The sequence below is a fragment of the Pseudophryne corroboree genome, chromosome 1 (assembly GCF_028390025.1).
Source record: "Pseudophryne corroboree isolate aPseCor3 chromosome 1, aPseCor3.hap2, whole genome shotgun sequence".
NCBI lineage: Eukaryota > Metazoa > Chordata > Amphibia > Anura > Myobatrachidae > Pseudophryne > Pseudophryne corroboree.
Genome location: NC_086444.1, coordinates 368,796,439 through 368,822,910, shown reverse-complemented (window position 1 = coordinate 368,822,910; position 26,472 = coordinate 368,796,439). Strand labels below are relative to the sequence as shown.

At 46.8% G+C, this 26,472-nt stretch overlaps 1 protein-coding gene and 1 pseudogene across 1 annotated transcript in view; both read left to right on the top strand.

Moving 5' to 3' along the window:
- The window catches only part of LOC134946117 (uncharacterized protein K02A2.6-like), a 142,428-nt pseudogene that overhangs the window by 64,866 nt on the left and 51,090 nt on the right, over positions 1-26,472 (top strand).
- GGT1 (gamma-glutamyltransferase 1) overlaps positions 9,757-26,472 on the top strand; it is a 300,334-nt gene continuing 283,618 nt past the window's right edge. The window contains exon 1 of the mRNA XM_063913037.1: positions 9,757-10,068. The gene's annotated coding sequence lies outside the window, so the exon portion shown is untranslated. The remainder of the gene's footprint in view (positions 10,069-26,472) is intronic.

Below are 26,472 nucleotides of genomic sequence, written 5' to 3'. Positions count from 1 at the left end.
TTCACATTCTCCCGCAACTGGGGGTGCGAGGAAAAGGCTCAGAATTCCGAGCCCACCCGCTGGCGGTGATGCAGGGCAGTCTGGAGCGACTGCTGATGCTGACATCTGGTCCGGACTGAAGGACCTGACAACGATTACGGACATGTCGTCTACTGTCACTGCATATGATTCTCTCAACATTGAAAGAATGGTGGAGGATTATATGAGTGACCGCATCCAAGTAGGCACGTCACACAGTCCGTACTTATACTGGCAGGAAAAAGAGGCAATTTGGAGGCCCTTGCACAAACTGGCTTTATTCTACCTAAGTTGCCCTCCCACAAGTGTGTACTCCGAAAGAGTGTTTAGTGCCGCCGCTCACCTTGTCAGCAATCGGCGTACGAGGTTACATCCAGAAAATGTGGAGAAGATGATGTTCATTAAAATGAATTATAATCAATTCCTCCGCGGAGACATTGACCAGCAGCAATTGCCTCCACAAAGTACACAGGGAGCTGAGATGGTGGATTCCAGTGGGGACGAATTGATAATCTGTGAGGAGGGGGATGTACACGGTGATATATCGGAGGATGATGATGAGGTGGACATCTTGCCTCTGTAGAGCCAGTTTGTGCAAGGAGAGATTAATTGCTTCTTTTTTGGGGGGGGTCCAAACCAACCCGTCATATCAGTCACAGTCGTGTGGCAGACCCTGTCACTGAAATGATGGGTTGGTTAAAGTGTGCATGTCCTGTTTATACAACATAAGGGTGGGTGGGAGGGCCCAAGGACAATTCCATCTTGCACCTCTTTTTTCTTTTATTTTTCTTTGCGTCATGTGCTGTTTGGGGAGGGTTTTTTGGAAGGGCCATCCTGCGTGACACTGCAGTGCCACTCCTAGATGGGCCCGGTGTTTGTGTCGGCCACTAGGGTCGCTTATCTTACTCACACAGTCAGCTACCTCATTGCGCCTCTTTTTTTCTTTGCGTCATGTGCTGTTTGGGGAGGGTTTTTTGGAAGGGCCATCCTGCGTGACACTGCAGTGCCACTCCTAGATGGGCCCGGTGTTTGTGTCGGCCACTAGGGTCGCTTATCTTACTCACACAGTCAGCTACCTCATTGCGCCTCTTTTTTTCTTTGCGTCATGTGCTGTTTGGGGAGGGTTTTTTGGAAGGGCCATCCTGCGTGACACTGCAGTGCCACTCCTAGATGGGCCCGGTGTTTGTGTCGGCCACTAGGGTCGCTTATCTTACTCACACAGTCAGCTACCTCATTGCGCCTCTTTTTTTCTTTGCGTCATGTGCTGTTTGGGGAGGGTTTTTTGGAAGGGCCATCCTGCGTGACACTGCAGTGCCACTCCTAGATGGGCCCGGTGTTTGTGTCGGCCACTAGGGTCGCTTATCTTACTCACACAGTCAGCTACCTCATTGCGCCTCTTTTTTTCTTTGCGTCATGTGCTGTTTGGGGAGGGTTTTTTGGAAGGGACATCCTGCGTGACACTGCAGTGCCACTCCTAGATGGGCCCGGTGTTTGTGTCGGCCACTAGGGTCGCTTATCTTACTCACACAGCTACCTCATTGCGCCTCTTTTTTTCTTTGCGTCATGTGCTGTTTGGGGAGGGTTTTTTGGAAGGGACATCCTGCGTGACACTGCAGTGCCACTCCTAGATGGGCCCGGTGTTTGTGTCGGCCACTAGGGTCGCTTATCTTACTCACACAGCGACCTCGGTGCAAATTTTAGGACTAAAAATAATATTGTGAGGTGTGAGGTATTCAGAATAGACTGAAAATGAGTGTAAATTATGGTTTTTGAGGTTAATAATACTTTGGGATCAAAATGACCCCCAAATTCTATGATTTAAGCTGTTTTTTAGGGTTTTTTGAAAAAAACACCCGAATCCAAAACACACCCGAATCCGACAAAAAAAATTCGGTGAGGTTTTGCCAAAACGCGGTCGAACCCAAAACACGGCCGCGGAACCGAACCCAAAACCAAAACACAAAACCCGAAAAATTTCCGGCGCTCATCTCTATAGGTGTGTACCCCCTTTAGCCTGTGCAAATTGAGTACCTTGCCTAAAGTGTCATGATATTGCATTTGTAGCCACAGAGACCTCTTAATTTGCTGTATCCTCTGTAGTTATCCTCAAAAGACCACTGTAAGGCAGGCACTAGGCCTATGGCCATAAAGCAGGCCTTAGGCCTCCGACATTCAGGAGGGCACTAGGCCCTACTCCATGTACCCCCCTACAGTGATTCAGGTGTTTTGGGCATTAGGGCCTTTATTCAGACCTGGTTGCTATGGCTGCGTTTTCAAAAACGTCCACTTTCGTCTGCATCCGGAAAGATGCGATCGCATAGTGATTGACAGGCGCTGGGCATTTGGGGGTGGCAATGCGGCGATGGGGGGGAGGGGGGCAGAAAACGGCAGGATGACATCCCCTGCATTTCCTGCAATTGGAAACATAGCGGCGGTGCGCCTACACACGCAGATAGGCGGCGCAGGTAGCGGTTGACCTCTATTTTCCGAATCTGCGATGCTACCATAATATAATTGCGATCACAATGCAGGGTGGTGCCAGCATAAGAGTTGATCAGAAGCAGTTTTTGCTAAATTAGCAAATAACCCCCGGGCCCAGATCACCAGTGAATAAATAAACAGGCTTCAAGTCTGAGACCTCTGGTGTGAGTGCTCTGGGCAGCAGGCCCAAGGCACTCCATTGTGCCCCCGTGTAAGGCAGGCCCATAGGCCTGAGCCTCTACAAAGTTACATTTGTTTACTTCAATGTACGTCTGGACAGTAAGTCCAATAAATGAAAACCCCTATAACGTTTCCAGTAGCAGCCCAAGTTGAGTAATTGGGTTAAGTGCTGAAGAGCGGTCCAGTTCCATGTGCTCCCACAGCCCTTTCCCATAAGTGGATGACTACGCTTAGGGACCCCTGGTTTACACATGCACCCATTCCGCAGGTTTGAGCACCATTACAAGTTAGCCAGGTATTGCAGAGTAGACGGCTTACGCGGTATCCTTGCACTGTCTATGTGTCATGTTAGTTGGTTACTGTATGCTCCTTATATTTGTGCTTATTGTTCACAGTCATATGTTTGATTATTGTGTGCAAATGGAATACAAAGAATACAGCCAATTTGTTAGTTGTTAGTTTTTTCTACAGGTGATAGTTCTGGACAATAGAATAGTATTGTATGCAGTGTAGCCTGTTGTTAGCGTAGATAGACTGTTGTGTTCTTTTCTGCAGGAGCCATAAGAGCAGCCCCAACAAAATGACAAGCGAGCCGATGTGAGTAGTACTCTGTCCCCTTGTGAGCGCAGGTCATGTAGAACTGGCACGGCCATGTGAGGTCTAAAGTACACCTTAGCGTGTCAGTACTATACAGGTGATAATTGGGTGAGTGAGGCTTCTCGCCAGTGATGATTATTTATCCAACCGGAGTCACCCTTGACATATCTTCTTTCCCCTCTTGTGTGAAGAGTGGATACGCATTGTGTGTTTGTCCTTTTGTCCCATCGCTAATTGTCCGATCGTCTAACTCCTGGAAAAGCATAAAGGTTTGGGAACCACAACATCTTTTGGGAACCACAACATCTTTGGAAGTGGTGAGTACCGCCTAAGAGCCACCAGTTGCACCCTCTTACACATCTCTGAATCAGGCCCTGAGTACAAAATATGGCAAGTGTATATTGAAAAATATATAAACCATAGTTAGCATAGGCGTGCGCAGCACATTTTATTAGGGGGTGCACTGTTGGAGGGGTGTGTTGTCTAGCACCGCCTTTTGGGCGTGTCTAGCATCATCTATTGACGGTCAACGCAATATAAAATATCCATCCATGTACCAGTCCTAATAAAGCAGATGCATTGTCATATGTTGTGATGTGCACCAAACAAACACCCCTGATGGCACTCACTGCAATTACATTGCTCCTCCTCAGCCTGATCTGGCTCCCCCTCTCTTTCCCCTGCAAGCCGACACTGACAGTCGCACACTAGTACTGCTGCTGCTGGAAAAACGTGTGACGTGTTAATGCTGCTGCCGACCGCCTGCCAGTATTGAACACTGGCTGCATGCTGCTCATCAGTGGCTGGTGTTGACATAGAATAGAAGGAGAGAGGTAGGCGTGTGACGGGTGGGCTTGTGAGCAGCATGACGTCATCACGTCACATCACGCTGTTTTTGTACATCATACCCTCCAGCTGTACCTTTTTAGCAGGTACAGTACCTTTTTTTAAAGCACTGTACCAACTTTTGGCTCTCCAAACTTCCATTGAAAGTATATGAAAAGGGATGTAGCCATGCCCCCTTTACCCGTGGCCACGCCCCTTTTCTAATTTGTACCAATTTTTATGTGTAAAATGTTGGAGGGTATGGTACATGGAGGTGGAGCCGGGAGTTTGAAAGCCAGTGGCAGTGGCACCCTTGATTAACCCAGCTGTCCAGTCAGTAATGCAGTCCTGACAGGGTGCAGCGCAGAGGGGACAGTAATCAGCCTGCTCGGCGATCACTGCATCAGGCATGTGAGATGGGGGTGCCAGACATTAGGGGGTGCCTGTGCGCACCAGGCACCCCCCCTGCGCACACCTATGATAGTTAGCTACAGTACATTAAAACATTACACTGTATAAATAAATATGGTATAAAATGCATAGTACTCGTTATTATGTACCACTTTCTAGTGCTGGACAGGATCCCCAGCACAACATGAATTCTTCATAGAATGGGTTCAACAAGATGATGAAAAGATTGCTTAGGGATTCTGGTCCAGGCTGCAGATTTGTTGGCTGCACATTCATGTTGAGTGTATCCCATCCAATTCCCAAACTGGATTGAGATCAGGTGACTGTGCAGGCCATTGGAGTATTCTGAAGTGATTGACAAGTTTGTGGAGGCTGGGTTCGAGAGACAGGCAGCTAAGATGCAGAATACCGTCTCCGGCATCCCAACTGTTCTCAATCCCAACAGGGGGTCCGCACTGAAGGAACCCTAAGCCTAACCCTCCCCCTAACCCTCCCTCCCCAAAGGTGTTGGGATTCCGGTGGCGACATCCTGTCGGGATCGGGAACGCCGGCATGCTGACTACATCCTGTTTGTGGGACCAGCTTCAGATGATATGGGTTTTGTGACATGGGTGACTATTCATACCCTGTTGCAGATGTTCTAAAATATCTATGAAGCGATTTCTGCACATCTGCGTATGCGTGTAGGTCAGTATGTGCATGTGCAAGGTCCTAAACTTCTCATCAGAATGCAGTTTAAGATCTGGAGGGGGGCGGCAACGGGGCATCTACGCCGAGTTATATGGGCATTGACGCTCCATTTTAGGGGCATGGCCCAGACAACGGAGGCGTGTCCAGACCATTAGGGGGGACGCGTCGGCTGCGTGACGTCACACACAACCACTGCGACCCATAACATGGCGGGTAGCCATCTGCCTTCGCAGCTAGGCTACCCAGGCAGATGGCTAATCGAAACATGCAAAAGCAGCGCCACCGTGTGATGTTTTCAGGTGTGTGCAGGGAAGGGGGGGACAGGATCTGGCATGTGGGGCGGACTTGCCCTCTGCTGGGCGTTCCCCTGCATGTCAAAGAAATTGAAGGTAGATGTGCGTTTTCTCGCACATCTACGATAAGGTCTGAATTAGGCCCATGGTGCATTATTCTGCTGGAAGTAGCCTTTAGAACATCTGTAGACTATAATTATAAAGGGATGAATACGGTCAGCAACAAGACTTAAATGATTTGCAAGTGGTTTGTGGCTATCCATGGATATCCTTAAAACCTAGACTGCTAGGGTACCTTGAGGAACCACTTTCCTATTCATTGGGTTGCTGGCACATGATTGGTTGATTAGACACTAGCATTAAAATGGTCACTGAGGCCCAAATATACCTTTTGACTTTGTCAACCTATTGACTGTCGACCATCTGGTATCAAGCTATTGACTATGGGGGTTATTCAGTTTGCATCACAGCAATAACCCTGTTCCCGATGCCAATGCGCACACGCAGGTCCCGTCCTGCGCGTGCGCTAGCAGCCAATTTGTTCTGATCACATTGGCTGTGAACGCCTCTGCCTGATTGACAACCAGAGGCGTTTGCAGGGCGGGTGGGGGGTGGCGATGGGAAAAATGGAGGCCAAGTGCCTGCATACGCAGCCTAGCTGCGGCTGCAGAGGGTCATCCACAGTTGCTGCGACCGCAATTAAATTGCGGTCGCTGCCATTGGGCAGGCCATTCTGCATATTGGGCGGCCTTGCCCTGTGATGGATGACCCATAGACAATCACAGGGGGGTTTCCGGTTGCCAGGAAACCCCACTCCTCTTGGCAAGTGCCTCAAATTATGATAACAATAGCAGTGGTATATAATACGATTACTAGAGCTGCCGCAACATCATGCAGCAGGGACAGAGCAGAGCTGCTGCACATGCCCAGTAGTAGCAGCTTCTTCTACCAAGTTTGCTGTGTTTGTGGATCTGAGCAGGGATGTGCAGTCAGGGGAGGCAGGGAAGGCAGTGCCTCTCCTGTCATTAATGAGTAAAATAAAACAAAGAAGATACTTATGACACATAAGTATCTCCTTTATTATTTTACTCATCATTATACAGTGTAAAGTGGGGTTGGGAGGCACCGATCGTGGTGCCTCCCGTAGTGAATGGGGAAAGATATGGGAGCGGGGGGCGGGCGGGGCCAAGCAATGGGCAGGAAAAGCCCATTGAAATTACATGGGAAAGCGGCACCATTAGAGGTGCCGCTTTCATCCAGGGACGTGCTTTCAACCTATGAAAGCACGCCCCTGTGAGTGAGGCCACAGTGAATGGCCAGCGGATCCGTCACTAGATCCGCTGTCAATCACTGTGTGGGTGTCGGTGGTGGCGGAGGTGCGGGCTGCGGAGATGCGGGATGTGGCGGGCCTGGCGGCGGAGGTGCGGGCGGCAGTCAGGGCCATTGTGCAGAGTTTGGCAGCGGAGCGGTACCAATTTCAAAAATGGCGCCGTAGCGTCATTTTTGAAATGCAAGTTGGCTGCCGCGAGCCAATCATGGCTCGCCGCATCATCGCCCCGCCCCCTCCCGCTGACTTATATAAGTCAGCACGAGGCAGCGGCTGTCAGTCCGACGGCGGAGGAGGAGCAGAGAAGAGCTCCTGAAGAGAGAAGACACCGTGGAAGTCCTGGATGGGCGACGGCTATGCAAAAGAGCTTAGCAGCCGCCGCCCGCCAGGTGAAGACGATGGAAGCCCTGAGAAGGCGGCAGCCATGTAAAAGAGCTTAAAGGCCGCTATATCCCAGGTGAAGACGCCGGAAGCCCTGGGGAGGTGGCGCCCCCCAGGTAAAGACGCCGGAAGCCCTGGGAAGGCGGCGGCCACGCAAAAGAGCTTAAAGGCCGCCGCCCCCAGGTGAAGAGAGAACCTGTGTAATAAAACTTTTTTTTAAAGACGTGTTGTGTTTTTATTTTAATTTTCTCTTTACAGGTGGACTACAGGTGCCAGCGGGCCCTTTATGACCGGCATGCTGGCACTTGTGGTTCTCCAAGTGTCAGCATGCTGGGACAGGCTTGCTTGGACCTGCAGGCCACCTGTAAAGAACAATATTAGCATACAATGAACCCCGCACCCACCGCCACCAGGGGTTTTGGGCATAGCACTGGGCTATCAGACCAGTGCTGGTTGTTGCTCGGGAGGGGGGACCCCATTTTTATTTTTTTGGGGGGCCCGCTTTCCGAGGAATTCCAGCCCTGGGCTGACTGGCTTGGGGGGGCACTTTAATGGCATGGCAGGGGGACCCCACACTGAGTGTCTTCCCTGCTATGGCATTAACCCCCCTTGCTGGTTCTGCCTGGTGCTGGTTTTAGTGGTGTGCGGAGGGACTGCACTTTTTTTTTTTGCCTCAATGGGGGGAGAGGGGTAATGGGGGGGAGAGGGCGTGTTTAGCTGTCAGTGCCTCCCCAGCCGGTGAGCTCACCGCACGTCACTGGATCTGAGTCCTCAATCAGTGCACTGGACCAGAGAGTAGCTACCAGGAAGAAGAAACAGGAGCCTTACCAAGTATAGTACTGGTTCTATTGGGTGTAGTATGGTATGCCGGCGACCAGCATACCGGTGCCGGGAGCCCAACCGCCGGCAAACCGACAACGTGGCGAGCGCAAATGAGCCCCTTGCGTTCACGCTGCGCTCGCACGCTGTGTGCACGGTAGCGCGCCACGCTATTTTATTCTCCCTCCAGGGGGGTCGTGGACCCCCACGAGGGAGAAAAAGTGTCGGTATGCCGGCCATCGGGATTCCGGCGCCGGTATACTGTGCGCCGGGATCCCGACAGTCGGCATACTGAGGACCACCCATTCTATTATGTTTGTGTGTTTATTTATTATGGTATTTATTATTGTACCTTTTCCTGACCACTTATTTATAATATTTAAATGTTTGCTACAGCATATACTAGAGACCAGCTATACTATAGTGTTAAATATTAATATTGTATCCCATACAGTATCCAATGTATAAAAAGACCAATGTTTACATTAATGTCCAGGGTCGTTGCTGGGTTCTTCTACCGCTTCCTCAAACTCCCGCACATACTCTAATGTTCCACAGAGTGGGAGATTGTAGACTTCATCTGGAAACCCCCCTCTAGAAATCCTACGTTTGCCACTGCAACCCCCAGCATGCGATGGAAGGGATTGTAGATTCTGCTTTTTAGCAGACTCTGCAATCCTTACTGAATAACCACCTATGTATTTACTGTATCTTCCATCCAGATACCTTTCGAAATTTTGGTACATAAGTACATTGATAATAATAAGGACTGAGGTCTGTTATGCTAATTACCCTTTTTACAGGAGATATCTGACAGATGTCCTGCATTTGGCTATTAGTACATAGCGGGAAACAAAAAAAAATGCAAAACTGCAGTTTCTACATAAATTTATGAAGCCCAAAATTTAAATTCATATTCTCAACATTTTATTTTCCAATATCGCCTCAAGTATGTAGTAATCTGGGGATTGTGTCAATCTATGGTACATGGGGTATTTTTACCAGGCAATGGGGGAATATTAGTTATTTCCCACAACATCATTTCTTAAAATCATTGTAACATGAATTATGGTAAAAATACAATTAAATAATTTATTAAGCTAAAGATTCTGTAATGGAAAACAATGAGGAAAATCCATAGCAGATGTAATGATTATCCTGTGGCTTTCCCAAGTAGTATGCAAACCCACACAACCTCTGAGTGGGGTGGTCTTCAGGTTGCCGACTGTCGGGATCCCGGCGCACAGTATACCGACGCCGGAATCCCGACAGCCGGCATACCGACAGATTTTCTCTCCCCTGGAGGGAGAATAAATAGCGTGGCGCGCCACAGTGCCAGCAGCGTGGTGAGCGCAGCGAGCCCGCAAGGGGCTCATTTACGCTCGCCACGCTGTCGGTATGCCAGCGGTCGTGCTCCCGGCGCCAGTATGCTGGTCGCCGGGAGCCCGGACGCCGGCATACCATACTACACCCCTCTGAGTGTAGTGCATGTATGCTGTAGTGCAGGGGTTCTCAAACTCGGTCCTCAGGACCCCACACAGTGCATGTTTTGCAGGTAACCCAGTAGGTGCACAGGTGTATTAATTACTCACTGACACTTTTTTAAAAGGTCCACAGGTGGAGCTAATTATTTCACTTGTGATTTTGTGATGAGACCTGCAAAACATGCATTGTGTGGGGTCCTGAGGACCGAGTTGAGAACCTATGCTGTAGTGTAGTGTAGTGTAGTGTAGTGTAGTGTAGTGGACTGGACTGGTTGAGGAGTCAGTTTTCTACTGCGTAGTGAGTTAGGGCTACTAGTCTGTAAATAGAAACTTTATCATATACAGTGAACTCCAGCACCTGGGATTATCCAGGAGCCAGCGTGCTATGACTTTGCTGTATGAGGTACCTGGCTGGGGAATGGGGAGAGGTTACTGCACTTTCCCAGCCCTGTCTCCTCCTCCGGCCCCTGCAGCTGTAACATTCTGCAGTGAGAAGCGTTTCTCACACTCACCTTTCTATCCCGGGAGCAGATTTACTATAGCGGCAGAACCACAGTGAATGGTAAGAGTGATACCTATGCACATGTGAGGGGAGGGGAATCTAGGGTAGAGTGGGATTTAACATTAGTAATGCTGATTACACTTTATAACAGTTTCTCATTTCTTTAGTATCAGTTTTAAAGGGGCAACAACAGAAAAACACACTGGGCTTGGCACAAGTTTGGCAGTGCAGCAATGTGCTGGCGCTTACCCAGTGCCTGTGCCCTCTCCCAGCGCACCAGTACAGTGCAGTGCTCCCAGCCTGTAGGTGGTCGGGCTGGCAGGCAGCATGCTATTACACACAATGTATAGTATTCGCACCTGCTGCTGTGGGTGGGCACCGCGCGTGTCTGGCTGCGGCGCTTGTATGGCTTTGCCTTTAGGTGCTGTGATATACTCTGGTTCCGTGGTGTTTCGTATGGACGACAAGGCTATTCTGATGTCATGGCATTCGATTTCCTGTTTTTTTTTAATTTTTTTTATTATTATTGTGAAGGACTAAAATGCCGCTTTAGTACTATGGGAAGTGTAGAAATGCAGGTGTACATTGACAGAACGCTTAAAGTAATACATCAGACACAAGAACAAGATGCTTTGCTTCAGAGCTTCCCTCTTAATTTGATTGCCATCAACAGGGTTAAAACACTTTTTTTTCATCCATTAACTAGTTTAACACAGGTGACTGCGATAATAATGGGATACCTGGGGAAGAGCATTTTCTACCTGATGGAAGAGAACATTTTGGAAGATCTGTAAATACTTTGGAGGGGCAATTTATCAATGCTTGGAGAGAGGTAAAATAAAAGTACCAACCAATCAGCTCCTGTCATTTTTAAAACACAGCCTGCAAAATGCAAGGCATAAGCTGATTGGCTAATACTTTGTCTCTCACAATTTTATCTCTCTCCGAGCTTTCATAAATACCCATTTTATAACATTGCTCAAGGTATGGCGTGGTGCTGTGGCATAGTACTAGCTAATGTATAGTCTTATGTTATTATTACACAGTACCAGATGACCTATCCTGAGACAGTGAGTTAGTTCTGCCATGTGACCTGTCCTTGAGACAGTGATTTACCCCATGTACATGACCTCTCCCTGAGACACATGACCTGTCCTGGAGACTGTGACTTACCCCTGGAACATGACCTGTCTCTGAGATGGTGAGTTACTCCTGATACATGACCTGTACTGAGACAGTTAGTTTTGCCATGTTACCTGTTTCTGGGACAGTGAGTTAACTCTGCCATGTCTCTGTGAGAATTAGTTACCTCTGCCACGTGAGCTGTCCTTGAGACATTGAGTTACCCCTGTCCTTGAGATGGTGAGTTACACCTGTCACATGACCTGTCTACCTCCGTCACGTGACCTGTCCTTGAGGCGGTGAGTTACTCTTGGCATGTGACCTGTCCCTGAGAGGATGTTACCCCAGACATGTGACCTGTCCCTGAGACGGTTAGTTACCCCTGCACATGACCTGTCCTTGAAGCAGTGAACCCTACATCCCACTTTACCTGTTTGTGAAGCAGTTAGCGTTATATATCACTTTGGGCATTATTCAGATTTCTTCACAGAGTAGCAAATGCATCTAAAAACAGATACGTTCTTGCCACCTACACAGAGTTAAAAAAAATGGTACACAATAGCACAGACTAAGGATGAATGAAATCGTCCTAGCCCCATGTCATATAACAATCGTATATTTCTGTGTTAAGGAGGTGATGCACCTAGGAATAAAATTTTTACAAAACACAGAGGTCCTTATTCAGTGGTGGACACTAGTATAAGGTCAGGTAACAAGTGCCAGATGTTTTACTCCTGCGCATGCATCTCAATGGTTACTGCTGGCGGATGCATATCGGGACTGCATGGAGGGTGGCTGCCATCAGTGGGCATGTTGGGGCGCGCCGGTGTTGAAAGACGCAGTTCCATTGGCATCGGCGACTTTCTACCTCTGGACATTCTGAGCAACCATAGGGTTACTCTAACGTCCGATGGTGCGGCCGATATCTGATCGATGTTGCGACATCGACGGATTAGAGCCTAAGAGGTACATTTACTAAGCAGTGATAAGGGTGGAGAAGTCAGCCAGTGGAGAAGTGCCCATGGCAACCAATCAGCACTGAAGTAACATCTATAATTTGCATACTATAAAATTACACAGAGCTGCTGATTGGTTGATGGGGAAATTTCTCCACTGGCTCACTTCTCCGCTCTTATCACTGCTTAGTAAATGTTCCCCTAAGTCAGTGGGCTTCCCAGTAGACAGCCAATCGGCTGGGGCAATAGCATAAATTCACAGTATCGGCTTCAACAAATGTCTCACAAGAGAGTTGACTAGTTTGAACCACAACAGCAAGATAAGAGATACAAATGATAATATTGTGATGTGATTTACATGATTAGATAAGGTCCTCCTCTTGTTAATGACATTGCTGGATATTGCATGTACAGTCAGACAGAAGAATGCCTTTGACACAGTGGCTTATCTATAATGGGTGTAGAGGGTGTGCAGTACACACGGGCCCCTCGGTCCAGGGGGGTCCACACCGCACACCATTAACCCATTTCTTCAATACTTACCCCTCCGGAGTCCCACGTTGCCGGCAGCAGCGCTGCACAAATCACTGGAAAAATATCACTGTGGCCATTTTCCCAGGCGTTTCACACATGTGCAGTAGGAAAATCACAGGGAAAATGGCCACTGGACCATATCCCTGTACACCAGGCATTCCCAACCACAGTCCTCAAAGCACACTAACAGTGCATAAACACGGAGAGATTTTGAGTATGAAAGATTTTGACTGAGCGATTTCCCTTGAACTGGCAGTAGGAGATTTTGACTAACTTTACCAGAGATTTTGACTAACTTTTCCAGCGATTTTGGCTAAATCATTTAAGCAAGGGTACGCTTTTTCTTTCCCAGCGACATAGCCAAAATTGACTTGCCTGCACAGTCTATTTTTAGCAGCGATAGCGACCTGGCGGGGACGCGCATCGCTATCGCTGGCTGTGTACACATGGAGAGATATGCACACACTTTCTGGGCGATTTTGACTATATAGTCAAAATCTCTGTTATATCTCTCCGTGTGTATGCACCTTAACAGTACAGGTTTTAGTGATATCCAGGCTTCAGCACAGGTGACTTAATTAGTAGCTCAGTTATTTTGATTTAACCATCTGTGCTGCAGCCTGGATATCACTAAAACTAATAACCCCAGTACTTGTTTCACTAATAGAGGTGCCTAAATGCTAAATAAAAATCTGTACATTATGTACATGCCTGACTTCTGTGTCCCTCCGGACATCACTGATCGGAAGTAGAGACTTGTCAAAACCTGTACTAATCCCAGTTACAGAGGTTCTAAAGGCAGTCGTCTCATTCGGGTGTAGTATGGTATGCCGGCGGTCGGGCTCCCGGCGACCAGCATACCGGCGCCGGGAGCCCGTCCGCCGGCATACCGTCAGCATGGCGAGCGCAAATGAGCCCCTTGCGGGCTCGCTGCGCTCGCCACGCTGTGGGCACGGTATTTTATTCTCCAGGGGGGTCGTGGACCCCCACGAGGGAGAAAAAGTGTCGGTATGTCGGCTGTCGGGATTCCGGCGCCGGTACACTGTGCGCCGGGATCCTGACAGTCGGCATACTGAAGACCACCCGTCTCATTCATAGAGGTTAATAAACTGCACTAATCTGATTTAACTGATTATTTGTTTTAAAAAAAAAACGCTCAGAAATTGTCCGGGAATTACGTGAAGAACATGTATTTAACCTTATCCAAAATGACTTTAGTTAAAAAAAATAAAATAAAAAACAACACAAAAAAGTTTTTTTTCTTTTTTAAATTATTTAAACGTCGTTCAGTATCATCGGAACATCGAAAACATTGTGACCATCGCAACTTTCCTTTTAACAGCCGGGACAGCCGCCAGGTACACGGGGGACTTGGGAGGGTAAGTTTACCACAGGGGGGGCTTGGTAGGGTTAGTTTACCTTTCCCCAGTGGCGACTATTGTATGTAGCCACTCGGTGGGGGGTCCCGATGTGCTGACCGATCAGCAATGATCGGCAGCATGGCAAACACTCGGGGAGGGTGCAGGTCCCTCTGAAATCCTCTAATTAGGTAGGTAGGACACATTGCACAACTACTCTATTAAGTATCTGATTATTTATTTAATTATCCCTTCTAGAGCTATCTTTCCAATTGGGCTCCGAATTATGGTTTAAGAAAAACAATTCTGGTGATGGGTGATTAACTAGGGTATCTAACTTAGACTAATCCACTGCACCTACCAAACTCTGCCTAACCATTTATATTCTATATTTTATATGGGTTACCGGTAATTATTTCTTGGAGAGTTTATTTAACCTACTTGAATGACAGTGCTGTACACCTTGCACTAGCGCAATAATTACTTTCTCTTTTGGGGTCTCTCATTGTGATGGGTCTCTCTGTTTCTCTTGCAATCGGTTTCCAGCAGGGGTAGCTGTTTGACCACAGACACAAAAGCAGAACCCTTGTACTATTACTATATTTTCCACATCTCTGACCCACCTGCACTCTCACCCACATGTTCACTGTTCTCAGTAAAATGCAGGTGGGCAGTAGGAGCAGGACGTGAGCCATATGAGTCTGTTACTTTTATCTTTATTTTGGGATCTGTCCCCTTTTTCTATGAGGATGTCTCAAGTTGTATCATTAAGACAGAAATTACATGTATTATTTATGAATGACAGAATTAGTCACTTCTGAAAATAAATGTGCTACTTGGATACTGTAACAGGATAGTTCGCTATGCACTATTGGAAATCACTAAAAACATTGGCTGGTACATACCTTGCACTTTAGTGTACCCCTTTACAATCTGTGTTGTAGCACTTTGATATTTTAGATAGTCAGTAGCTCGTGTTCCTAACCTTGTAATTTTTACACTTTTTGTGATTGTTATTGGTAAAAACAAACAATATTGAGAACCACTGGGCTTTGAGAGACCGCCAACTGGTAAGGGGGGTACACACGGAGAGATCCTTGCCTACAATCTAAGCAATCTGACTAGATTGCTTAGAAATTAAGCACGGATCTCTCCGTGTGTAGGGTGCCGGCAATAGCGATGCAAGGTCCCGTGCTCCGCTATCGCCGGCTCTAGATTTGGCATGCAGTGAGTGAAATAAGCACCCCCCTCGCTCAGCACACATCGCGCTGAGTGGGGGGAGAGATGTGTTCTGAGCGCTCTGAGCTAGATCACTCAACACACATCTCGCCCGAGATCTCCCAATTTACCTCCACATAAAGATTTATATCTTGTCGAATACAATTGTTTTAAATGGAATCATAGAATTTGACAGCAGATAAGAATCACTTGGCCCATCTAGTCTGCCCCTTTTATTGTTATTTTTACCTCAAAGCCTATTTGATCTTTATTTCTTTGTAAGGATATTTCTTTTGAAGTACTTGCTACTTCTTTCGTAAACCACACTGGCTTCCTTTTCCTTGTGTTTTACCTATCCCTTTTGACAAAGCCTATAATTTATCCTATTTAAAACACTCTAAAAGGTTAATGAACACAGTACGCAATTGGCGTATGGAATACCGTAAGGGTACGCACTTTGCGTAGCGGACGCTTAGCCGTGGACGAGACGCACGAGCGGCACGTTCGCTCACGGCTTGATGCGTAGAGGCAAGCACGCTATAGGCTGCCGACTAACGTAATGATACGCTATCAGCGTAGCGTACGCTCGAGACCACGAGGAGATCACGAGCGGCGCTGACGCTTACAGAGTAAAACCTTTGTAACCATATTATAAACAATGTACTTATATTGTAAACCTTTGTGCAGTGATAAGGTGTAAATGCAACACAGTGTATCCTTGTTAGTTAAAAAGCTGTATGAGCGATTCTTACGCTCTGAGAACCCTTTAGCAATATAATAAACACTCAAATACCGGTCTAAGGGTCTAACACCTTTTAAGGGAGAGAATGAACGTTCAGTCGCAAAAGACTACACAATACAAGTTATACACTACCAAACTAACATAAAATACCTAACCGAGTTACTACACGTTAAAATACAACAAAGACACAATTACATTTGAGGGGGAAGGAGAGAGAGAATGGCTTACAACAAAATAGGAGATAAATATGGTTGCAGAGAACTTACGCACAAGGGGAACAATCGCAAGCGCCTTTCTGGATATCCAGCTCCCGATTATCGGTGATGAGAACCGTTGTGAAGAGTAGAGAGCTGGCCCAGATCGGCTTGTCTTTTTATACACTACACACAATACAGTACAATGGTCCCTACATTCTTATTGTTCATTGGACACATGAATTCGTCTTCGCATTGTAACAAAAGGTCATAGGTTGGTTCATACAGGTGGGCTGTGACTATTCCAAACTGCTCAGGTGGGAGGGAAACTGGGTTTCCCGCCGCATGGGTAATAAAGTGCAAATATAGTAAATGTCCATAAACTTCTTATGTCCATAACTATACGCACGAGCGAGTAATCCGCTTCAAACCAACACCGGAATATTGCTAATTATATTCTCTTCCGATGGATACTAAACACCACTGTGTAACCCCTGTCTGACCCTTCGCCCGCTAGACGCACACAAACTCTACCGTAAATGCGCATACTGTGCGCCTGCGAGTGCACGCGACCGCGAGTATACGCACGCACGGGAGGGCTCATGCACGTGCAGCGGGCACACGCATGAGGTGCATATATGGCAATGTGCAGCGTGATATTTTTCTGACTTTGACACTTTTGATACAAAGGTCTGTTGCTTTTAGAATTGCACTTTAATTATTCCCACCTCTCTTGCACTTCTTCCAAGTTCCTCCACTTTTTCCATGAATCACTTACACATTTTCCCATCCCTACAAAATCAGCTTTCCTAAAATTTAACACCTTTTGTTTTTGTATGGGATGAGTCGGTGTCTTTATTCTTAACCATACTGCTTCACTGATCACTGGATCCCAGGTTTTCACCCACTTTTACGTCAGATATTCTGTCTCCATTTGTCAGTATCAAGCCTAATATTGCATCTTTCCAATTGGGCTCTCTTACCAATTACTGGAGGGATGCTCCCTGCAAGGAATTCAGAATGTCCCTACTTTTAGTAGAACTTGCAACAGACACCACCCTGTTTACATCAGGAAGATTAAAGTCTACCATGATTATTACCTCTCCTTTTAATGCCAGTTTAGTGATGTCCTGCAATAGGTTATTGTCCAGTTCCTCTTCCTGACCCAGTGGCCTGTATATCACCCCAATACGAAGAACTGCCTTCTCCCGTGTCTATGGTCACCTAAACGGCCTCAGTTTTTTCTTCAATACTTTGTATTAATGCTTTTTTTTTCACATACATTGATACCCTTCCTCCAATTCTTCCTATTCTTGTCCTTCCTTAATAAAGTATATCCTGGTATAGCTATGTCCCAGTCATTATTTTCATTGCACCATGACTGTTGTATACACAACTACTACCCCCATCAGATATGACCTTGTTTTTAGGGAAGTAGTTGTGAAATTCTTAATTTTTTAATTATTTTTTTAGATTTTCTTTCTCTTTTGTATTGTTTCTCAATGCACAACTACATCAGCTGGATATTACAAGAACCCCGATAAAGGCAGGGGTGCATGCGTGGCTAAAAAGTTGTGGGGTCCATAAACAATAATTAATTGAATAATTGTGGACAGCTGCATGGAAAGCAATCGTGGTTAGCTACTGTGATATTTCTTTCATATCCAGCTAGTACAAGTGTTTTTGCCCAAAGCAAGGAGACTCATTCAATTGGTTTTTCCCCACGGCTGCCACTAGGTGGCACCTGATGGAGCAATTCAATTATTGCTTCATTCGGGCACGAGTGCTGCTAGAGGACACATTTCTTCTCGTAGCCTCCTTAAAATGTGCACAAAGTCTGTGATGTGGTGCCCAAACGGGGGCAGAACTTTAGACCACCACGACAAGCATGATAATTAATGGGCACCCTGAACAATTGAATTGCTCAGTCAGGTGCCAAGCGTGATAATTAAGGGGCACCCTGAACAATTCATTTGTTCAGTCAGGTTCCCATTAATTATTGCGGCGCACAAAAGAAAAAATTCCACCTAGGTCTAGGACTTAGCACGGCTTGGCTGAGTGGTGGAGATGAAAGCCTGGACCCTTGCACATATGTGGTTAGCAGTAGAATGCTTCATTTGCAGGCTAGAAAATAGCTGGTCAAAATAAACATGATTTGTTTCTTTTTTTCTTAATCAATTTTGTTGTGAGCTAAGATTTCTAATACACCTACAATACCTGGTTCCTAGTAAAGGCTCAGATGAGGCCAGGGTCTCGATGTCAACATTTAACATGTCGACAATTACAAGGTCAAAACCGCCATAATGTTAACCTTTCTAACATGTCAGCATTATGCATGTTGATGGCAAGAATGTCAACAATGCAATCTAACCCTAATCGCAGCATAACCCTAACATTATTATAATGTAGAGAAGCATAATGTTGACATTATAAACAGGTTCCGGTGCCCGAACTTCCGGTCGTACGGACCGCGGCTGCCTCACTCCTCGGCTCTTGTCGTGTCCCTTGACTCACGGATATCCTCCCGAGGTTGGGTGAGACACCCAGCGGCCACAGGCCGGAAAACGGGTGCCCTCACCCAGCCGTAGCTCTTTCCATCTTTCAGCCCTAGGACTCGCCACGTTTTTCCAGCTAGCAGGGGATGTGGTGGAAGTTTTAGATTTTGATATATTTACACCATTTATGGCTCTGCATGTCCTATACTACTTTTGATATATGATCTTAATGCAAGGGTGGTTAAAGAGGAATCTGTACACAAGGGACTGATGCACTTATAAAGCAATTTATCTCAGAATTTAATATTGGATAATATACTGAACCCTATCATTTGGTATTGACACACTGCTTTACTCCCAAATATTTTGTGGTTATTGCCAGACCTTCTTTTCTTTGTTACCTCATTTCTAATTGTTCAAAATATCCCCTGCGGTACCCACTGCCTGCTATATTTCTGTTATAATGTATAGGTAGGCGAGAGATCCTCAGCATTCAAACTGTATAGGATTGAAAATACTGCTTTGCTTCCAATCAATTTTGGCTATTACTGGACCCCCTTTTTTGCCCAGACTATCGCCCTATTTCACAGTGTTTAAAGCATTTTTCTGTGGTACCTGTTGCCTGTTACAATTATGCTATGAATGTATGGGAAGCAGATTTGGTGCATCCATTTATGGGAGAATACGCAATCTTCAGTAAATGTAATGATAAATGATATCTTGCGGCTACCATTTCTCTTTTTATATAGATTGTTATTTGCTAGATTTATCAGCAATAATCTGGTAGTCTGATTTTTTGACCACACAAAACCCAATATTTATTCTGTGATTCATACCTTGGGTCCCAATACAATCGGAAAACGGTGCACTCAGGAGACAGATTTACCTACGGTCAGACCTGTTAGGGTCTCTGCTCTGTGCTGCCATGTCGTCATGGCAACCGGGAGACAAGTGCTAGCGGAGTAACCTGAGCGTAGCTGATACTCCGGTTCAGGTCTTTTGCTGTGCAGTGGTTACAGGCTCTGTGCACGGCAGGGGATTCGGTGCTGGTTTTTGTGCTCACAGTCTGTGAGGTCTGAGTGGGGCGTGGACAGCACCTGCTAAATAAACCCTCTTCTCAGGTTAGGCAGATGCTGCTGAATCTTTGTTGGTTAGTCAGTTCCTGAAAGCTAGCTAGTACTGTGTAAACTTTGTATTTGTTTGTTGCTTACTGCAAATAGGCCTTGGGATTTGGTATTACACTCTGCCAATCCAGACCTAGCAGTAAGACTGGAGTCAGTCGTTTAACCTGCTGGGGTTCTTTTGCTACTCTGTGAACCTAGCAAGTTTGCGGCTGTATTCTCAGACTTGCCTGCCAAAATCCTTTCTCACTGTGCAAGGTGTTCAGGTGTCAGTTTAGTGGCAGTAAGCTGAACCAGTGCACTGCAAGTGAGGACTAGGATTGTGGAGACTCTCCTTGTGTCTATTATTCCATCTCTGACCAAGGAGTTTATTGCCACACCCGTTGGTAACCCTTTAGGGTTTTGCTGTTGCCCTTAGCAACAGCATTTCGGGTTCTCTACGTATTAAATCACTACATCTCGCTTCTTTCCATCTGAGCATTCCTAATACTAGGGAGACACCCAGTTTCTTAGCCTTTGGGCTTCTCTGTTCACTTTGTGTTTATTTTGTTACCCTATCACCTTCTGTGTATGTAATGTCATATTCCCCAGTCTGTCTGTGAGTTCATTTGTTTTGCATCCCTCACCGTTCAGACACCAGTACATTCCTGCTGGCACTGGTGTGCATAACATATTCAGCAGCCAAATACTCCTGTTGAAATTTTGTGGGAATATGAAGCATACCCCTCAAAATACTTTGCAACAGGTGGTTGATCAGGTGCAGGTCCTGACTCGACAATTTAATGATTTGTCCATTAAAATGCACACCTCACAGGCCGCTGGCGGAGCTCCCGCAGCAGCAGTACCTTCAGGGGTTAAGGAGCCAAAAGTAAATCTCCCGGATCGTTTTTCTGGAGATCGCTCGCAGTTCTTTTGTTCCAAGGAGAGCTGCAAGCTATATTTCCAGCTTAGGCCTCAGTCTTCTGGGTCAGAGATTCAGCGGGTGGGCATAGTGATTTCCTTGCTACAAGGAGACCCACAGGTCTGGGCATATGGGTTGCAGCCTGACTATCCGTCGCTTAAAAGTGTTGATGCTTTTTTTACGGCACTGGGCATGTTGTATGATGACCCTGACAAGACGGCCTCAGCCGAGGCTCAGATTTCGATCCTTAAGCAAGGGCGAAGGCCAGTTGAGGTTTATTGCACGGAGTTTCAGAGGTTGGCCCATGATACCCAGTGGAATGACCCAGCCCTGAGACACCAGTACCGAAGAGGTCTTTCTAACCAGTTAAAAGACCAACTGGTACAATATCCCTTGCCTGATAGCTTGGATCAGCTCATGCAGTTATCCATTCGGGTGGATAGACGGCTGAGAGAGCGCAGGCTTGAAAGGGAGACCGAGGTTTCCTTCTTTCCCAAGGGAACCTCAGACTCTGAGGAATTTTCCGAAGAGCCTATGCAGATTGGGGCTACCCGCCTCTCCTCACGTGAGAAGACGCGGAGGAGACAGCAGGGGTTGTGTGTGTACTGTGGGAATAAAGGTCATGTGGTAGTATCATGCCCAGAAAAGCCGGAAAACTTCAGGGCCTGAGGGTGATGGGAAATATCCTGTCAGGCCAGAAGTCAGAATTTCCCAAGAAGACTTTTATCATTCCGTGACCTTGAAGATCCTCGGTCAAACTGTCAAGACTGGGGCCTTTGTGGACAGTGGGGCCGACGGCGTTTTTTATGGACCGCCAATTCTCCCTGAAACACTCTGTTCCCTTAGTACCCTTGGCATCGGAAATTGAGATTTGTGGGTTAAACGGGGAACCATTATCCCAGGGTAAAATTACCTCTTGCACTAGCCAGATTTCTTTGTTTATTGGAGCCACACACTCTGAAAAATTGTCCTTTTATGTGACTGTCTGTACTTTTGCCCCATTGGTGTTGGGGTTACCCTGGTTAAGGGCCCACAATCCTCAATTTGACTGGGTCTCTGGGGAGATTCTTAGTTGGGGTACTGATTGTTTCAGGAGTTGCTTGAGCCTTCCAGTCAGGCTTTCGCAGCTAAGTTTGCCAGGATTGCCAGGATGTTATGCAGATTTTGCGGGCGTGTTCTCCAAAAGAGTTGCAGAGGTACTACCTCCCCATCGCCCCTATGACTGTGCCATTGATTTTTTGCCGAATGTTAAGCTTCCCAAGAGCAGGTTGTACTCCCTGTCACGTCCTGAGACTCAGGCTATGGCAGAGTACATTCAGGAGAACTTGGCTAAGGGATTTATCAGACCTTCACAGTCTCCAGTTGGGTCAGGGTTCTTCTTCGTGGGTAAAAAGGACGGTTCGTTGCGACCCTGCATCGACTTCAGGGAATTGAACCGTATCACGATTAAAAACTCATACCCACTGCCTCTCATTTCGGTCTTGTTTGACCAGCTTCGTACTGCCACCATTTTTTCTAAGATTGACCTACGCGGTGCGTACAATCTAATCCGAATAAGAGAGGGGGATGAATGGAAGACTGCCTTTAATACCCACTCAGGGCATTATGAATATTTGGTGATGCCTTTTGGGCTCTGTAATGCCCCGGCAGTCTTCCAGGACTTCATGAACGATGTGCTCAGGGAATATTTGGATAGATTCTTAGTTGTATACTTAGATGACATCCTAATCTTCTCCCATTCCCTGGAGGAACATCGGAAGCATGTACGCTTAGTCCTCCAGAAACTCAGAGACCACCGGCTTGGGGCGAAGCTGGAGAAGTGCGAATTTGAAGTTCAGCAAATCGCATTTCTAGGATATATTATCTCCCCAGAAGGTTTCCAAATGGAGGGTTCCAAGGTACAGGCAGTCCTGGATTGGGTGCAGCCCACTAGTTTGAAGGCGCTTCAGCGTTTTCTGGGCTTTGCGAATTTTTATAGACTATTTATCGCTGGATTTTCGTCTATAGTGGCGCCCTTGGTGGCACTCACTAAGAAAGGGGCGGATGTTGCTCACTGGTCTTGTGAGGCCAAAGCGGCTTTTGCCCGTCTCAAAAGGGCATTTGTCTCGGCCAAGGTGCTGCGACACCCAGATCCAGAGCGTCCTTTTGTGGTGGAGGTGGATGCCTCTGAGATGGGTATTGGGGCAGTGCTCTCTCAGATGGGGGTGTCTGATAATCGCCTTCATCCCTGTGCTTACTTTTCCCGTAAATTTTCGCCTGCCGAGATGAATTATGACGTGGGTAACCGGGAATTTGTTGGCTATTAAGGATGCACTCGAGGAGTGGAGACACTGGCTTGAGGGGGCTAAGTTTGTGGTCTCAATTCTCACCGACCATAAGAATTTGGCATATTTAGAGTCAGCAAAGCGCCTCAATGCCAGGCAGGCACGATGGGCTTTGTTTTTTGCACGCTTTAATTTTTTGATAACATATCGCCCTGGGTCAAAAAACATCAAGGCTGATGCGCTCTCGCGGAGTTTTGCTCCAATCCAGGAGACCACCGAGGAGCCATTGCCCATTGTGTCCCCATCATGTATTAAAGTGGGCATTACCCAGGACCTCTTGTCATTAGTCCTTAGAGCACAGGAGCAGGCTCCTCCAGACCTTCCGGTAGGTCTTTTGTTTGTGCCTCCTAGGTTAAGACAGCGAGTGTTCCTGGAATTCCATGCCAAGAAGTCACCAGGTCACCCGGGTATTGCCAGAACTCGGGAGTTGCTATCTAGGGCGGTGTGGTGGCCCTCGGTGGCTAGGGATGTGGATCAGTGGGTTCGGGCATGTGACATCTGTGCCCGAAATAAGACTCCTAGAGGGGTTCCTGTTGGCCCATTACATCCACTCTCTATTCCATCTAAGCCATGGACCCACATTTCAATGGATTTTGTGGTGGACTTGCCCAAATCCTCGGGGATGACAGCCATCTGGGTTGTCGTTGACAGGTTTTCGAAGATGGCGCACTTCGTTTCATTGGTTGGGCTGCCATCGGCCAGACGCCTGTCTGAATTATTTATGCTGCATGTTGTGCGCCTCCACGGGTTGCCACTTGATGTGGTCTCTGACCGCGGATCCCAGTTTGTGGCCAAATTCTGGAGGGCATTTTGTTCCGATCTCCAGATTTCTGTCAGCTTGTCGTCAGGCTACCATCCGCAGTCTAATGGGCAGACTGAAAGGGTGAACCAGTCCTTGGAGCAGTTCCTCAGGTGTTATGTCTCCAAGTGTCAGACTGACTGGGTTGCTCATCTGTCCATGGCGGAGTTTGCCTATAACAACGCGGCTCACTCTGCTACAGGGATCTCTCCCTTCCTTTGTGTGTATGGGCATCATCCTAAGGCCAATTCTTTTGACCCCCTGGACTCTACGCCTGGTGGTTCCTCTGTGGTTTCGGTCCTTAGAGGTATTTGGAGGAAAGTGAAGAAAGCCCTTGTGTCTGTGTCATTAGTGACCAAAAGGGTTTTTGATAAGCGGAAAAGACCCTGCAGCTTCAAATTAGGAGACTTCGTCTGGTTGTCTACCAAGAATTTGAAGTTGAGACAGCCAACTCATAAGTTAGGCCCCCGGTTCATCGGTCCTTATAAGATCACTAGGGTTATCAATCCGGTGGCATTTCAGTTAGATCTACCCCGTTCTTTGGGTATCAATAAAACATTTCATTGTTCCCTTTTAAAACGGGCGATTAGTAATCCTTCTTCCAGTGGAAGACCTTCCCCTCTTCTGATACGTGACCAGAGGGAGTTTGTTGTTGAAAGGATTCTTGACTCCAAGATGGTTCGGGGTTGGCTGTCATTTTTGGTGCACTGGAAGGGGTATGGCCCGGAGGAGCGGTCATGGGTGCGCAGTTGTGATCTTCATGCCCCCAGACTGATACGCTCTTTCTTCTCGCAGTTCCCCGATAAACCCGGTGGTAGGGGTTCTTTGACCCCTCATCAGAGGGGGGGTACTGTTAGGGTCTCCTGCTCTGTGCTGCCACGTCGTCATGGCAACCGGGAGACAAGTGCTAGCGGAGTAACCTGAGCGCAGCTGATACTCCGGTTCGGGTCTTTTGCTGTGCAGTGGTTACAGGCTCTGTGCACGTCAGGGGATCCGGTGCTGGTTTTTGTGCTCACAGTCTGTGAGGTCTGAGTGGGGCGTGGACAGCACCTGCTAAATAAACCCTCTTCTCAGGTTAGGCAGATGCTGCTGAATCTTTGTTGGTTAGTCAGTTCCTGAAAGCTAGCTAGTACTGTGTAAACTTTGTATTTGTTTGTTGCTTACTGCAAATAGGCCTTGGGATTTGGTATTACACTCTGCCAATCCAGACCTAGCAGTAAGACTGGAGTCAGTCGTTTAACCTGCTGGGGTTCTTTTGCTACTCTGTGAACCTAGCAAGTTTGCGGCTGTATTCTCAGACTTGCCTGCCAAAATCCTTTCTCACTGTGCAAGGTGTTCAGGTGTCAGTTTAGTGGCAGTAAGCTGAACCAGTGCACTGCAAGTGAGGACTAGGATTGTGGAGACTCTCCTTGTGTCTATTATTCCATCTCTGACCAAGGAGTTTATTGCCACACCCGTTGGTAACCCTTTAGGGTTTTGCTGTTGCCCTTAGCAACAGCATTTCGGGTTCTCTACGTATTAAATCACTACATCTCGCTTCTTTCCATCTGAGCATTCCTAATACTAGGGAAACACCCAGTTTCTTAGCCTTTGGGCTTCTCTGTTCACTTTGTGTTTATTTTGTTACCCTATCACCTTCTGTGTATGTAATGTCATATTCCCCAGTCTGTCTGTGAGTTCATTTGTTTTGCATCCCTCACCGTTCAGACACCAGTACATTCCTGCAGGCACTGGTGTGCATAACAAGACCGCACTGAGTATGCCCAAACTCGTCTGATCTTGGAAGCCAAGCACTGCAGGGCCTGGTCAGTACCTGGATGGGGAACCACCAGGGAATACTAGGTACCGTAGGTATTTCACTCTCCAACGCATAATATAATTTTGGGACCCACGGCAGGAACTTGACTTCAGGTTCCTGCACTTATTTACTACATTAGACCCGAGGTAGTGACCTCATTCGACTAAAATCTCTATTATAGAGAATACAAGTAGAGTTTATTCTTTCATTGAATGGGGGAATCACTTATTTTCGCTCACTTACACCATTATTTAGCCTATAATCCAGTACATTAGTACTTGTGGACAATAATGTTCCTTAATTGTAGATGCTTGCTCTCGTTTCTTCTTTTTTAAGTATATAATAATAAAAGTTATATTTTAATAATTTCATTATTTCAATAATTTTTCAAGTGTGCCCTGGAAAAGGCAGATAGTTGCTTTTTCTCCTTTTTTCTTCTTTAAAGGACTATACCCGTTGTTTTAAATTATAAACACGTCACCATTCTGAACAAAGTTGTCGATATTCTGAATGGCGACATTCGGAACCATTCCACATTACCGTGTGACATTCTGAATGTTAACAAATGCGAATGTCGACCACTGGACGGCATACTATCACACAGCAATGCTAGCCAGCATTCAGTCGGTTGTATGAGTGTAAAAAAAAATGTGTGGACTGTAAAATACAGGCAACTGGTGTAGGGGCTGACAGACTGCAGCAGCCTTGATACATCACAGAAATGAAAACGGTGATCATTTATTATGAATATTGTATAATTAAGGACATCCTCTGACACTCATTAAGGACCTTCGGTACAATAAAATCAGTATGTAAGCTTTTTAGGAGGAAACATAACATTAATAATAGTTTTACAGGTGCAATATGTTCAGACTGGGGCAAACAGTAAAATACGCTCAGGT